The sequence below is a fragment of the Chiroxiphia lanceolata genome, chromosome 3, assembly GCF_009829145.1.
Source record: "Chiroxiphia lanceolata isolate bChiLan1 chromosome 3, bChiLan1.pri, whole genome shotgun sequence".
In the NCBI taxonomy this organism is placed as follows: Eukaryota; Metazoa; Chordata; class Aves; order Passeriformes; family Pipridae; genus Chiroxiphia; species Chiroxiphia lanceolata.
This window is the reverse complement of record NC_045639.1, coordinates 6782699-6798093: the sequence shown is the minus strand read 5'-3', so window position 1 is coordinate 6798093 and position 15395 is coordinate 6782699. Positions and strand designations below refer to the sequence as shown.

Genomic DNA, 15395 nt, shown 5'->3' with positions numbered 1-15395 from the left:
GCAGCTAAGAAAATCAAGGAGGAATAAAATCATCTTTGCCCAACAAGACACACTCTTCTCATCCTACGCTCACAGCACGTACTCTTTCCTGAAGAGGAATAGGTAACAACTGAGAACGTGTGTTTTCCTCAAAGTATTGGACAATATGGGAACAACTTGTGAAGAAATGGCATATGGAAGAACCTAAACATGGCAAACAGGCAGGAGTGAAAAAAGTAAACAGGGAAAAGAAATTTGGATGAGAAAGTAGAAAATGTTGACTATTCAGGCAAAGGAGGGAAAGTTTGCACTACAGAAGGGAAAATATTAAGAATTTAGAAAGGGAAAGAAATGAGAAATCTGGAATGCCAAAATCACTAAAGGTAATAACTGGTGGAGGAAGGGGAGTCGGGAGACACTCCCATCCAGGTGCGGCTATTACCACTGCAGTGAACTAGTAAACAAGAAGTTCTTTCAGCATATCACAGACCTTTAAAGAAGATACTTTGTATTTGTCATTTGGTGCAAAAATAGTTGATTCAAGTCTGTTATTTGAAAAACTCTTGTATGTCAGCACTTCGATACTGGAATAGATTGCTAGCGTTGAAACATGGAATATTTGCTGGTTTTCCATTGAGAGTAGATTAGATTTCAAATTCCCCCACTTGGTTACCAAAAGCATTTCCATCAGCTGGAAGCACTTTTCAATCCATCTTGCCAACTTTTGACCTATGCTAGTTTCTTTAGGAAGGTGAAACCCACCAGGATCAGGCATGGATAAGCAATTCTCCACTGAGAGCATGTCAAATAGACACGGAGCCTCCCCTGAGCCACACTGCAGCAAATGTGCGTTTCTTGAGAATGGACACTTACTCAGAGCTGTTCATATGGAAGCAAACCACAAGAATCTACGTCACTCTGCAGTTTCTCTTGCAGATGAGCGTAGGCATCACACATGCTGTTCATTTTCTGCAATAATATTGGAGGGTGCTGTTTGTGTGCTGCCTATAGACCAGCTAATTTAAAGAACACAGCATATTAAAGCAATTGAAAAAGCCATTTGTTTCTGCAGCACAAAATGAAGGCTCTGAGTGCCAGATAAAATAATTGACATACTGTTACACTGCACACATTTGCCTGAAGGCAATGGTATAATAAGCCATTATATAGTAAGAGAAGGCTTCAGCTCATCTCAGCCCAGGAACACTCTGTCTTCTTCCCTCACTACTGTCAGTGATCCTCCTGAAGTGCCACCCAGCTGCAAGTTGATTTTTGACTGAGCTCTCCCCTTTGTGCATGAAATGGAAGACAAAGATCCATTCTTATGGCTCATGGCACCTGACACCATTGCAGTATTATCCCTACAATTCTGCAGATGGAAGCATACCCAAGTCCTCCCTCACGTTCTTCCCACCATTCCCCTTCACCAGCCATCCACTTTCTTTTCTTTTTCTCTAAAACCAGATCATCACAAGTCCAGCTCTGGTGTCTCTTTAATTTCCCAGATGATCTGCTGACTTACTTGTTGCTTGCAGGAAGGAAAGCTTCCTGCAGGCTGGTTGCACCCAGCAGAGAATACAGATGCCTTGTTGCAGCGGGAGGAGGAAAATCAGAGCCAAAGTCATTATCCCCTTCACCACCACCACTCTCCATCCTCTGTGTAAACTGTCTGACAGCATTCCCCTCTTATCATCTTCTGCAGTGTCAAGCAAAATGAAAAGGTTAAACTTGAAGGCTTGTACGTGGCCTTTGGGTTAGACATCTAGGTTTTTTTTAAAAAAAAGCCCTACACACAGCAAAATATTTTTAAGATCAGGGGAACAAGAAGGTTCAAGGACTAAATTTGCTACTTTAGCTGAATTACATGTACTCTAATACTGTTCCCAGGAAAATACTTAACATCATGCTTCCTAAACTGACTATTGGAAGCCAACCTCAGAAGCAAAATCTCATTCCAGTATCCAAAAACATGTCACAGACGTAAATTCCTGTGCCTTAGGGATTTACATGCATGAAGCCCTCACCAAGCTTCTTTACACTGGTCTTCATACAGAAATACAGGGATGCTAAAGATGGAAGAGATAATTATTCTCAGCTTCAACCAGAGTTTTCCATATTATTTTCTATATTTAGCATCTCCCTGTTCAATCCTTTCCTTTTTTCACACACCCACATTTCCTCCTCGAGCTCTAATGGAGGCTATTTGGACAATCAGACATTTAGAAGTGCAGACAGTGCTGTGAAACCCTCTTAAAAGCTTGGTAGGAATCAGGTTTGTGGGGATCACAGGCTACCACTCAACTTCACTCACAGTAAGAGCCTGAGCCAGGTAAAGTTTCACTTTTAAAAAAAGGGAATGTTACTAAATATTCAGCCTCCAGTGCAGATGTCTACTGGATGATGGATTGCCCTGCAGACTCCTCCACATGCAGCCACCCATGGCTCAGCAGTGGTTTGTTACCCCAGGCTGGAGCCTGCTAAATGGAGCTACTTTTAGAGTAGCTTGTAAGTCTTTGCACAGCATCAGCTTTTAGGCTTTCAGTCTTTTACTGGTAATTCAGAGCTACAGGGTCGAAATATACGGGCCTTGGTTTTGCATTAACATCGTAGGTGATCAAAACAAGTCATTATCTAAGATTCATCTGTTTGTCTAGAAAATAAATGTCAGTACTGTCAGGAAGGGGAAAAGTTTATGATTAAGCTCCAGCTATATCATTTCTCATAATATCTGCTGGAAGATGGCAATCAGAAGCATTTTTAAAAGATTCAGCACTTGATTTTCCATCCACCTCACACCTATGTGGAAACACATACCTTTGCAGGCAATATTGTTATGTGAAGCCATTTTGCAATTAGCCTAATTTAAGAGAGAAAAATAATTCAACAGAAAATGACACAGTCTGACTAGACTAAGCACAGAAAGCAGTTTTGCTTAAACAGATGTAGACATCAAGCCAATGATCTGCTACAGCCCAACGGAAAGCTTGTGTGCACTTCTCTGTTGTCTTAAAGGACCGTTTCAAACACAGACAGCCTTTAACATTTCTTCTGTGTGAATTTTTGATGTCCCCTCAAAGATAAACAAGGAAACCACCCAGTTTTCCAGCATGTACAGAGTAACTAAGCAATTCATATCATGACCCCACTGATAAAACCTCCCAAAAGGTCTTCCCTGGCCGTGAGGATTACTGAGGGAACCCCAAGCTGAGAGTCGCTTGATCCTTGATCTGCATCATGTTCATCTTCTTTAGTTCAGGGCACAGCAGGGATACAGCAGTAAACCAGGTAGGGCCCAGTGCAGAGACCACATTCCTGCCTCATGAGAGAAGCTCTCAAATGAGGAAAGAGCTGTTACACTATCGCAATCTAAGCTAATAATAACAATAATAAAATACTATACCTTTGGGCATGTTGAACATGGAATTAAGTTATTTATTTAAAGTATCACATAACAGCGCTTTCAAACAATAGGCACAGGCACTTCATATTTTTTTTTCATGTACAAATGAGTTTTGCACAGAGATACCAAGTGCCTTGCCATGTCATGACTGCAGAACGACAGCAGATACTTATCTGCTCAGCCTTAATTAATTTACTCCCAAATGAATACCACATTTAGAAGGAAATAAATTGTAATTTTATCCTGGAAGACCACTTCACACAAATGGGACAAACTGTTACTTCATCTGATTTGTATCTATTCCCTAATCACACAGAGACTTACCATAAAGGAATTTAAAATTATTCTAAAAATACGCAGCTGATATTGCACATAAATATTGCATCTTCCTCTCTGGATAAAATCCTTCTGAGGGAAACAGCGAAGTTGCTTTAGGCTTGTTTTTCTTACATCTCACACGGACATGCCTCAAACAGTCATATCACTGTTCCATCAAATTTTACATCACCTATGTGGAAATATCTACAAGTTCAACAATGTTCCACTGCTCGTGTTCTGCTATTCTGGTGTTTTAATTATGTTTCTTCACACAGCAGAACCAAGTTTGACATTAGTATTGAATCTCATAAATCGTCACTTTAAGAAAATGCATTCCCGGGAGGAGAGGTAATACAGGCCATATGAAAGTCCCTGTTTTAGCTTAAAGCCTTCTCAAACAATCTTAATTGTTTTCAGAAAGTCAACGGCAGGATTGTACCTTCTGAGGCACAGAAGAAGTAAGTTATATGTTAGAGCTCATTTTTGTTTGTTTTCTCATGTGGTGGAGGTTTTTTTAAAACATAATATAAGGGGTAAAAAATAAAAAATGAAATTAAATGTGATTTCAACATTAATTCAATAGTACTGACTCTGGAACAAAAGCATGATAACACTGCACCATAGATGTACAGTTAACATTGTGTTAGAGGTGTACAATCCCTAACATTTTCTTATCCTTTTCTATTTTTCTTCATCCCTTCAAAACACTCTACTAAGGAAATGGCCAGTGCTGTAATACAAAGACCAGTGTACAGGATATAAACATCAAAAAATACTTTCACAATGATATCCAGTGATTCAACATGTCAGAAGCTCACACAGACTTTACAGATACCAAAGCTTGAGGTGTTGCAATAAATTCCACTAAACTAATACCTTAGAATGCTAATTGTTGCTTTTGTAATGGTGAAAACAAGACCCCATAGGTTTCACTCTCCAAAGGGAATCCATCAATCTGGTCTAACTGTCAATTGACTAATGACAGTTAAATTTGAAGCTGGGGCAGCAGAAATTTCGCACTTGCGTGACATAGTTTCCACAATAACATGGATTTATGCTTTGAATCCAGTAGGGATGCACATGGACACGGACTGATATCACACACTTGATAGCAGCAGGCACATGTGGCCATCTGCAAAGGCTCAGAGGTTTCTCAAACAGTGGCCTCTTAAGAGAGTTGCAAAGAGAAGGAAGTGGAAGAGTGCAATTCTTTAGAGAAATCTGTTCAGCTCTTTCTATTGGTCTTGTCAGTTCTTTCAGTTTGTGTATCAAGGATATGCCACTGAGCCCCACTCCAAGGATGCCCCAAGTCAGCTAAGAGTGGAAGAATCAGTGGCTGCTCAGTTTTGTAAACATATTCCCATCCATTATCTCAACATTATGCGTTCTCTCTTCCATGTTTTCAGCCTGTTTATACAGAGAAGACTTGGCTATTGCCAACCTCTTTACTTTTTCCCCACTGCCTCGTGAAGAGGATTTCTTAGGGCCCATGGTATCACCTAGACCACCTGAGTTTAGGGTCCAGGACCACTCAGGATGGGGAGGCGGACAGGAAAGAAGGCAGATAGATGCTGCTACTACTTTTTGGCTAGAAAAAAAGAAAGACTGTGATGCTATTGCTAGAGTCCCATGAGTGACTAGATGATATAGTGGCCCATGAATCCTCCCTTGCTCTGCCTCAGGAGACACTCTTCAAAAGCACCAGCATGTATATGCTGACCTAGGGGTAATGAAGCCACTTCTTGAATGTGACCCATGTCACAGGTTTAAGTAGCCTGTAAGGTCCCTGAGCTGCCCTCACCTCACCTGGGTGCATACAACTCACACTAAATTAATTTTCTCAGAGAGAGAAAAGAGAGAATCAATATTTATCCCAGGATCAAAATGCTTTTCGCTTAAAGAACTCAGTACTCTAGAAAAATGAGGAGCAATCATTTTGTTCCCATGACAAACAAAAGCTTCCTTTCCAGTAGACACTGTATATTGACAATAACCTGTAAGCACCATAGCACGCATAGTAATAAGATGGCATTTTGCTGCAGTGCATTTCTATCTTGCAGATACTCCTTTTTTTTTGTTGTTCTAAATGGCAATATTAAAGAATTATAGTATTTTTCATCACTAAAATAGTTACAATCAACAAACACTTATTGCCACTCCCCCAACATCAGCTTTACTCAACGTGCCCTAATTGAAATCCTGAGGCCATGAATAATGACTTAGAAATCATCAGCCAACTCCAAAAGCATGGAACGTAAAGTATGGGATTTTTTTGGGAACTATTATTTTATTTTCCTGCAATTAAGTTGGTAGGGCACCAAGCTACCACCAAAAATGTCACACCGAATTAGCTTCCCTTTTATTAACCATGGCAGGTCAAATAATTAAAAAAGTGAAGGTGTCTTGGTAATGAGACTTAGCTCAAGGACACTAATTTACAATGACAAAAGTTATTCCTTTCTGTATTATTTCACGTACTTATTAAAAAACCCTTGAAGGGTCAAACTCTTATGTCATCTAGAAATGATTTTGATCACTCTCCACCCAAACTGTATTCATTTTGCTCCTAATACAACTCCCAGTTTTCACCCTGTCACATCAGCTTGGCCTTTAGTGGCTTGATTCTGGTTCAAAAGATGTCATAAACCACGCTTGTCATCACCTGCTGCATTACATGGACCTCGGCGGTGACTCCGTCACAGGTCAAACAAAACCAGCTCCCATTGGCCACTCATTGACTGTGCCACGTAGGAGCAGCTCTGGACCTCCAGTTTATAGAATACATTAAGCTGGTATTTAATCAATCAAAAATGTTCAAGGGAACACCAGCTTTCCCTAGTTTTTGGCCTATCTGTACATTGGAAATGCTTGTGTCTAAACAAGGTTTCCTCAAAGATACCAACCGCATCTGTTTCTTTCTGACGGTCTTCAATCAAACCCAATCAAACCCATGCAAATCCCATATGTACCCTCTAACTATCTTGCAGTACATTTCTTCTCTTTTGGACTCTGCAGTTATTTCTGATTGCTGTTTTATCTCATTTTTCAGAAAAAAAGCAACTAGAGTGGTCAATGAAAATAAAGAGCACCAGTGATGCAAGAACCTGCTGTTCAACAAGGATGAGAGCAAGTGTAGGCTCACTGTATCCAGGAGGTACAAAGTATTGCCCAGTCCTGAGGGTGTTAATCTGATGTTATAATACTGGACATTGCAAAATGGATATTAATATGGGTTGACAAGACACTGAAAACAACACTAAAATACAATCAAGAAGTGCTATTTTATTTTATTTTTACTGGGGTTTTATAGTGGCTCAGGAACCCCCTGAGCTGAAAATTGGTGGGGATTAAGAGAATATTGTGAAGAGGCATAATCTATGCTTGCTCTGTTCCTGCTCTTCCCTTCGCACTCTTTTATGATCATTAGGGGACTCGTTGCTTTTTTTTTCTTTTTCTTTTCACACCATCCTAGAAAACACAGCAATCGCCAGTTTCACGCATGGAGGGGATGGCGTAAGCTCCAAGTACATTTCCCAGTCCCCGAACTCATTTAATATAAAATCCTCCAGCTGAGGACATAACAGATATTAAACTGATAAAAACATATGCTGCACTTGATCTTTGCCAAAAGGTCAAGAGGCAAACACGAATCAGCAGAGTCGGTAGTTTCTGGGTCTGACTCAGTGCACATGCTGAGACTGAATCATCCCAAGATTTTAACACCGCGGTAGCGACAATTACAGAGCTTTAGCACTCAGATTTATTTCAAGAAGCTGCAGACAGACTGCAGACCCCAAATAACTCACTCCAGGACCTCAGCGAACTCATGATTTTGCACACACAGGAACTGTTCCTGGACAGGAACTCGGGAGAGCTAACGACGCCGTGTCCAGCCTCCCAAAATATCCTGGTCTTGATCTGAGTATTTCCTCTACAATAAACTAAATAAAAAGAGAAAACACACAAAACTTCCCTCTAACCTCCAACCTTCTGCTGCCCCTACATCCCCTGCTCCAAACAATTAAGGAATCTTCTGCCTTCCAAATCCTAATGGGGTTATTTTAGAAACACATCTCCCCTACAGAAAGTATTTCACAAAATTCTAGAAAGTTGAGGGACTTTTTAATAAATAAAAAATTAAAACCAGAACGAAATACTACAGTGAATGTTCTTAATCCTTGCTGGACTCATTAGAGCATCTTGCACGCTAATTCAAAGACAACATCTCAGTGTTGCTAAAGCATGATTTTTAATTACTCTGTATCAAACTCCACTGTAAATTAACATGGAAGAAGTCCACACACAAAGAGTACTAAATCAATACTGCTAAAGCTTCAAAAAAACATCCCTGTGTATGGAAACTAAAAGCAGCTTTTGAAGTTAACAAATAATAACAAGAGATATTTGAGTAACTCGGAACAAGACAACAATTTCTTTAAAATTATTTTCATTTTCAAGAATACTTGGTAAACAGGTTTGGAAACCTTTTTACTTCTCATTATATTTTCAATCACTCATTATAATCACTAATTATCTGTAAGAATACAACAGCAGGTCAAAAGTAAAAGGAAATGCATTGTCACAGCAGAAATACCCAGCTAATATACTGATGCTGGTGCTCCAAGCTGCACAAGGGAGCCAGCCAACTATAAGGTAATTGTTTTGCTTTCAAAAGTCTTCAGTGAATCAGTATCAGCAAATCTACTGGATTTTAATGAGTTAAAATATTTTATTAGCAGAGCTTTGTTCTTTGGTTTAATCGCCTTTCCCTAAGGCTCTGAACAACATTTAAGCATGTGCTTAATTTGCTATTGAAGTCAACAGAACTATCAGTGAATGCTGAAGTTAAACATGTGCCTAATGAGATTTACTGAATCAGAATGCGGAAAACCCAATGTGAGCAGAATCAAAGCCCAGAGGCTTTAGCCAAGTCCACCCCGAGTTTCCCTAAAGATACAGGGCCCCCAAAATGCGAAGGAAAATTTTTTCTTATTGTGACATATCTGCCGCACGTCCGTAATTCTGAAATACTTATGTAGCAAAACACATACCAGACTTTATAAGTCTTTAAAGTAAGAAAAAACCTTTGGATTTACCCTAAAATCCTAACTTTTGTGGAATTTTGTTTGGTGTCAGTACTTCAGCAATACCCTTTGACATAAGACAACTGTTGATTTGCCTCATGTTTCCTCCAAAAAGGAAAAGTAGTATAATTAAAATGTTTTGATTTGGGGCAAGAGGGAATGGAGAGGTGGAGCAAACATATATTTTATCTCAAAGTTCCTCTGTGAAAAAGAAGGAACGTAATCCAACATTAGATCTCACTTCCTCAATCAGTCAAGCAGACTCTGTAATCCTCTCAAACCTGGGTATGAACATCTGCATTGTACCAGTTGATACTTTTTCTCAGATTAAATTAAATTAAATTATCTGTATGCCTTTAAAGCCTCTTTTTTATTACCAAAGATAACCACTTCTTCCTAGTGCAGGGGAGTTTAGTTCAATAAAGAACAACTCAATGAGCTTTGAATGCAGGATATAAAATATAAAACTGTTATTTACTATTTTGTGTGACATTTAAATGGCTTAAGTGAACATTTAATTGAATTGCAACTAATAAATATTTTCTTGACAGTAAATATTATAAAAAAGGATTTGACTCCAAGAGAAAAATTCTTCAGATTCCAAACTCACTGTAAATGTTCAAGTCTGACTTAACAATATTTTAATTCTTTCTCTTTTGGCTTACATGGAGGATCTGGTTTTGGCATCAAATGTCAGAGAGACTGGGTTTTTTTCCCTGCCCAGAAAAACAAACAGTGTAATGGAGAAATATTTAGCAATCTCTCTTAACAACATACAGTCACCAATCCTTTCTCTAATACACTGTAAAAGTCAGCCAATCTGTTAGAGGACATTTTTTTTAAAATTTAAATGGTGAACAGAATTGTAACCTCAATATGGCAGTCATTAGCATGGAAGGAGTTAATCTTCCCCACTCCTTTTTTAAGAGCAAAAAAGGCTAGGAACAGCTGTCACTCAGGTGATGAATACAAGCTGCCAGCCTTTTAAACAGCAGGTACAGCATTTGAGCTCTGAATTAATTAGCATTCAGAAAGCCTAAACACCGCTTGATAATTCCACAAGATGATTTTTGTCCTTTCCTGCAAATTAATACTGCTATTAAGATGAGCAAGGGCACAATGCAGATCGTAATTGTACCCATTAAACAAAGTTTCACAAGTAACAAATTGGAGGCTCCTGCCAAGAATGCATCAAGTCAAATAAAGCCTTGCTGCAAATAATGTACAGGAATCCATCTACACTTTTCCATGGCATTCACAGAGTCACACACAATATAGATTCCTGTGTAAATGCATGAAATGTTTTCTGCATGTAACCACAGGCTTTTCAAAAGTTCATGTTTCTAAACGTTTAAATAGTGGCTTTGTCTCAAAAACATTCAGGCCACTTCCAGACAAGAGCTGCCTTTAACATGCATATATACACTGAAATGACAAGTTAACAACGCCTTGGAGATTATACTTGTTATGTCTTAAAAAACAAGGCCTCCCTCCACCTAATGCTGCTGCAGCACTGCATCAAAGTCTACATAATCCGTGTGGAAAATCTCCCTCCTATAGATGTCATTTCCTTTAAACGACGAGCATATTTTGTAAAGCACAAAAATGATTGATATCGGAATTTAATGATGTTTAATAAGTAGCCATCTGTCAACAGTCAAGGAGTAAAAAGGAAGCGCATTATTATTCCCCAAAAGACTAGAAATATTGATGCTAATTAAAAGGCACATTATCATTATCTCAAAGCAATGTCTAAACACTAATCAAACTTCAGGTCCAGGAAAGGGGAAGAGGGAGAACTAGGGATATGAGTGCTTGCCTAAGGGGTCACTGGATTTGACAGTCTCCAAGCTGGTGTATGATAGTGTAGAAACCAGAACTCAGCAAGTAACTGGTTACTCCTGACTGGGTGTGCAAGCAATCAAACCCCAATCTGACGTAGGAAATGTTATTTATTTTCACCTCAACTCTTTAGAAGAGATCTTTCGTACATTTTTACAAAGAACTGTGAAAGGAGAGGACTATGCTAAACATGGCATTTCACTATTTTTTCCGAATTTCCATCCACCATATTTCAAAACAAAACTTGGCATCATGGTGTCCAAACACGATTAACTGCACCATCCTAAACTGCAACGTGCTCGGTACTTTTAGCTGAGAAATGGATCAGTATCACATGTACATGAGGAACTTACATGGCCAGATACAACTGAAACCTACCCACAAGGGAACAAACCCCATGAACATGGTGCCTGTGAAGCACATTTGACTCCTTGGCCCTTTAGGAAATCACTGCGGGACTCGGGGCTGCTTTGGCTCCTCATGCTGAGGAGGAAGGTACATAAAGGTAGGTGGTTCAGGCTGCTGCTAATGTTTGCTAAGCTCAGCCTTCAACATTAATATCAGTTAATTACCTTTTAAAATGTGGCATTTATTGCCATTTTCATAATTCATCTTGATCAGAACCTCTCTTTAGCAAGCAGACCTCTACTAACCTCAAAATCCAAGCCTCATGTTTGAACTGAGGCAGCCAACAGTCCCATAACATGCTTTTTGCCTGAGTATGTAAAAAGCTGATAAGACTCTTGGCATTTATTGCTTGCAGAGAGGCACAGCTATAGGCCATTGGCAAATGTTTTCCTGCCCTTGGGATACAAGAGATGTGTGAGCAAGATATGACTGATTCCCACCTCCCACGTTGTGGTAACTAAACATACAGTCCCAGGTTTAGCAATATTGACTCTATGAGCCAGGCCCAGCAGTTTATCCACTTTACAAGGTCAGTTTTGTGGTGTCAGAGGAAAGATGAGGGTGAGTCATGTAGAATATTCCAGCACCGAAGGTAAGGAAAGCATAGACAAAATAGAAGGCATATTGGGAACAGGTGGAGCAAATAGGGATGCAAGAATCACACCAAATGTATGGAAAAATGGCAAACAAAGTATCCCAGTCGTGGCTTTAGAAAACCACAGCTACTCCAGTAATCAAGGCCCAGGGGCATGAGCACCATGGCTAATTAGGACCAGTCATTTTTTCCATCGTATTTTTACCGGTTAACTTTTTCACCTGTAATTGCCACTATCAAATTACCGTCTCCACAGTGCCAAGCCACCTCTCGTCTTCCTCCTCAGGTCAAGGAACCCATTCATCACTGCCAAGTGAAGCATATTTCTATTTTTACCTGTCATTTTCAAGCCATTGCTTCACACAGGTGTGACCTCTGATCCTGATTTTCCTTCCAACACTCCCCTCGCTGTACTCTCATAGTCCTCCATTATCTCTTCCCCCAGAAATATTAAAAATCTTAAAGAGAGATGTCCCTGGTTTTGATTACCCTATTCCAATCTAACTCCTTGCTCTTCAGCATAAACACTTCAATCATTCTGGCATTTTCATTGACTCAAATTAAATGCAGAGCCAGTAATTATTTCAAAATCCCCTTGCCCTTTCATACACAGGTCTTCTGCCTCATACAATGACAAGGTATTACCTCCCTGATTCTTAAATGGTTTAGATACTTCAGATAGCTTTGGATATGAATTTGACGCGAGGGGACTCTTAAGTAAACCTTGTGAGGCTTAGCCAGTACTAATTGTTAGCAATTACAGTGCTTTTCTCTTGTTGAGCCCCAATGCTCAAACATGATGTGAGCCATGTAACCATACAATAGTTCCACTGATTAACAGGTTCCTCGGGGTGATCATGAGCAGGAGGTACACCATCCCCTCCATTTTGCAGCCTGCTTTACATAAATTCAGCAAAGCAAACGTGAAAATGGAAATGCACAGTATTGTGTAGGTAAATTGGAGACAGGAGGTTTAGGCAGACACACAGAAATTAAAAAACACCATCAGTATCCAGCTTTACTTAGTTATTTACTTCCATATTCACTACATTTGTTTTAAACTGGCACCAAGTTCTTTATTGTTTGTGCCTCACAGATTTACCTTCTGACTCTGTGCAACTGTTGTACACATAGCTGTCAGGGCAGAAGTGGAATGTATGAAAAGCTGGATAATTGTAAGTTAGGGCATATGGTGCTACAGAGAATGTAGGGGTTAGTAGGAAGAAGGGGGTTTTGTTTTGATTTTTTCAAGAGTCCGGATGTGACTAAAGCTTTTTCTGGCGGGCAAAGAAAATATCCCTTGTTTCTCCACAATTTGAAAAGTTGCTTGCATTTTTTTTTCCTTTTTTTCTTCCTTTTTTTTTTTTTTTGGTGTGTGGGGTGAGGAGAGAAGAAGAGAGGAAGACACTTTTAACATTACTTCTTATTTACATGACAAATAATAGACCTTCTTTCTGATTCTCTTCTTCTGCCCCAAGAAAATGCATTCTCCAACAGCATGCATAACATTGAGGTTTTCACAAAAAGAAGCCCCAAAAGGAGCAGGCTGCTGTGTAAACATGTCAGGCTTCATAGCTCACATGCATTGAAATGACCAGCACAGTTCGCTCTTCTCAAAGGTATTGCTTCAAGCTGATTGCTGACTCAAGACAAGAACACAACCCTGGTCACAGTGAGTTTCTGAGCATTTTCCCTGCAGCTGCAGGGTATAGAGGGTTTTCTGTTTGTTTTGCTTCCCCACCCCCCTTTTTCATATGAAACCTCAGATTCTGGAGTACAGTTTGGCAGCACCAGGCTGAAACTGCTGCCAGTTTCCTCGGGTACAGAATCTCTAATAACACAAAGCCCTGACTATCTTCTCGCCCAATAAATAATCAAAATTTTGCACCACAATTGCCCTCAAAAAACATGACTTCTTGTTTTTATCTCCCTGTTGCAGCTAATCCTTCCTGTCAACAGGGTTTCATCCATAACAAGTCTGCCTGTGACATGTTTGGTCCCAGTGCATCCCTTAACAAATCCCACACACACGGCGCGGTTCACAGAGCACACGGGTTGCAAATAGGACCGCGGAGACAGAGGCTCTCTCCTCCTGTGGGATTGGAAAGGCTGTGTTTCCCATGGAAGAAGCTCAAGAAACGGGAGAGACAGCGGGCTGTCAGGGAAGTCCCGGCTCACAGATCACATTTCCGGTGCATAAGTAGAACAGAGCATTCCCAGTATTTGTATTCCTGAACGGCTCTGCTGTCGGGTTTGATACTGGTCGCATGTTTATTGCTGTCACGCTGGAAAGCTGACCCAGGCGAGGTTTGCTTCATACTCAGCAGTTTTAAACAGCATTTTACTAGGCTTTAAGGGCTGGCATTGTAGGACTCACTCCCTAGGACTTGCCCTTCCTTTTCTCCTCCCTGCTTCTGTCCCTGCTTCAATTTTACACTTGTTCACTTTGTCCAACATATCAAAACATTTCAAAAGAAAATGCACAAGGTGGTAAAAACTGTACATAATGTTTTCACCAGTGAATTATCAGAGGCTCTCCTTGGTTTCTCAGAAGGAATAATGGGAATAAACTCAGTAAGAGCTATTTGTTTACCCCACTTACTTGTTGCCTTCCCCTCTATCCACAGCATCTTATGTTTAATGTGCAGTTGTGGAGGGGAGAAAGGTGACAGACACCAGCTTTGCTCTCCTGCTTCCTATGGGAGAGGACCTCACCTCTCCTGTAAAAGGCTGTTACACGGCATTTCTTCCACTTTCTCAGGGAAGCGGCTCTGTTTTCTTCCCACTGACAAGGAAATGAAAAGTGTGCTCAGATTCACTGGAGGGACACTTGACACCCTGGGGGTCGTTCCTTCATTTTATCTGGGATTTTAAACCAGTTCCCACAGGGCTTTCTGGGCTTCTCGGAAATCTGCTGTCAAACCAAGAGTTTCAGTTCACTCAGTGACCGAAAGTGCTGCAAAAGCTGCTCTTGATGGGTGTCACACTGCTAACAACTGAGGGAGATTACAATGGCCATGAAATCAAAAATTACAGGGACTCCAGCTGTCTTCTGAGATGTCTGAGGAGCAGAGTGTTCCTCTGTCTGCATCCCAGATTCTCGAGTAGAGAGAGTGAAAACATCTAAGTGAGGGCACTTTGACAAAGATATATTCTGTTATTCAAAATATATTCTGTTCTTGGAGCAATTCGATGGTGCAGCAGAATGACACAACCCACAGAGTGATGTCAGCTCACACACTGCACCCTTTTGAGCCCTTTCAGATTTAGCATCTCATATCCCCTCAACAAATACTAATTATAACAACCACTTATCCATAGGAACTTTGCAAATAATTCTATTATTTGCATTATGTTTGATGCAGTTGGTTAATGTTACAACTGAGGTTGAGACACCCTCCAGATAACTTACAAAATTTCACCTTGGGCGCTCTGTTGAAGTGTTGGCACTGCAAAATCTCCACGGGACATCTGCACTTAAATAAATACTGTTGCAGGCACTTCAGACAAATTAACACACACCAGTCTATTAATACCGTTTCCTACATACAAAAATCCCAAATGAACCGGAGGCATTCATTAATAATGTGCATCAATGGGCAGAAATTTCTTCACATGGACTCTAAAAATCTTCAAATACTTGCAAGATAAAGACTTTGCTTTTGCGTAATAAGAAATGACAGAATTTGGGGTTTGATGAAACACTTGGACCTAATATTCATTACGAGTATATCAAGGCTTGTACCAAGCACAGATGGGAATAAGTATG

General features: G+C 40.1%; 1 protein-coding gene and 1 non-coding gene across 4 annotated transcripts in view; both read right to left on the bottom strand.

The window, feature by feature from the left end:
* The window catches only part of MACROD2 (mono-ADP ribosylhydrolase 2), an 848490-nt gene that overhangs the window by 465290 nt on the left and 367805 nt on the right, over positions 1 to 15395 (bottom strand). The gene's annotated exons all lie outside the window — the stretch shown is intronic.
* LOC116785315 lies at positions 7151 to 7341 on the bottom strand. Its single transcript, XR_004356475.1, has one exon. It is a non-coding gene; the product is annotated as a U2 spliceosomal RNA (small nuclear RNA).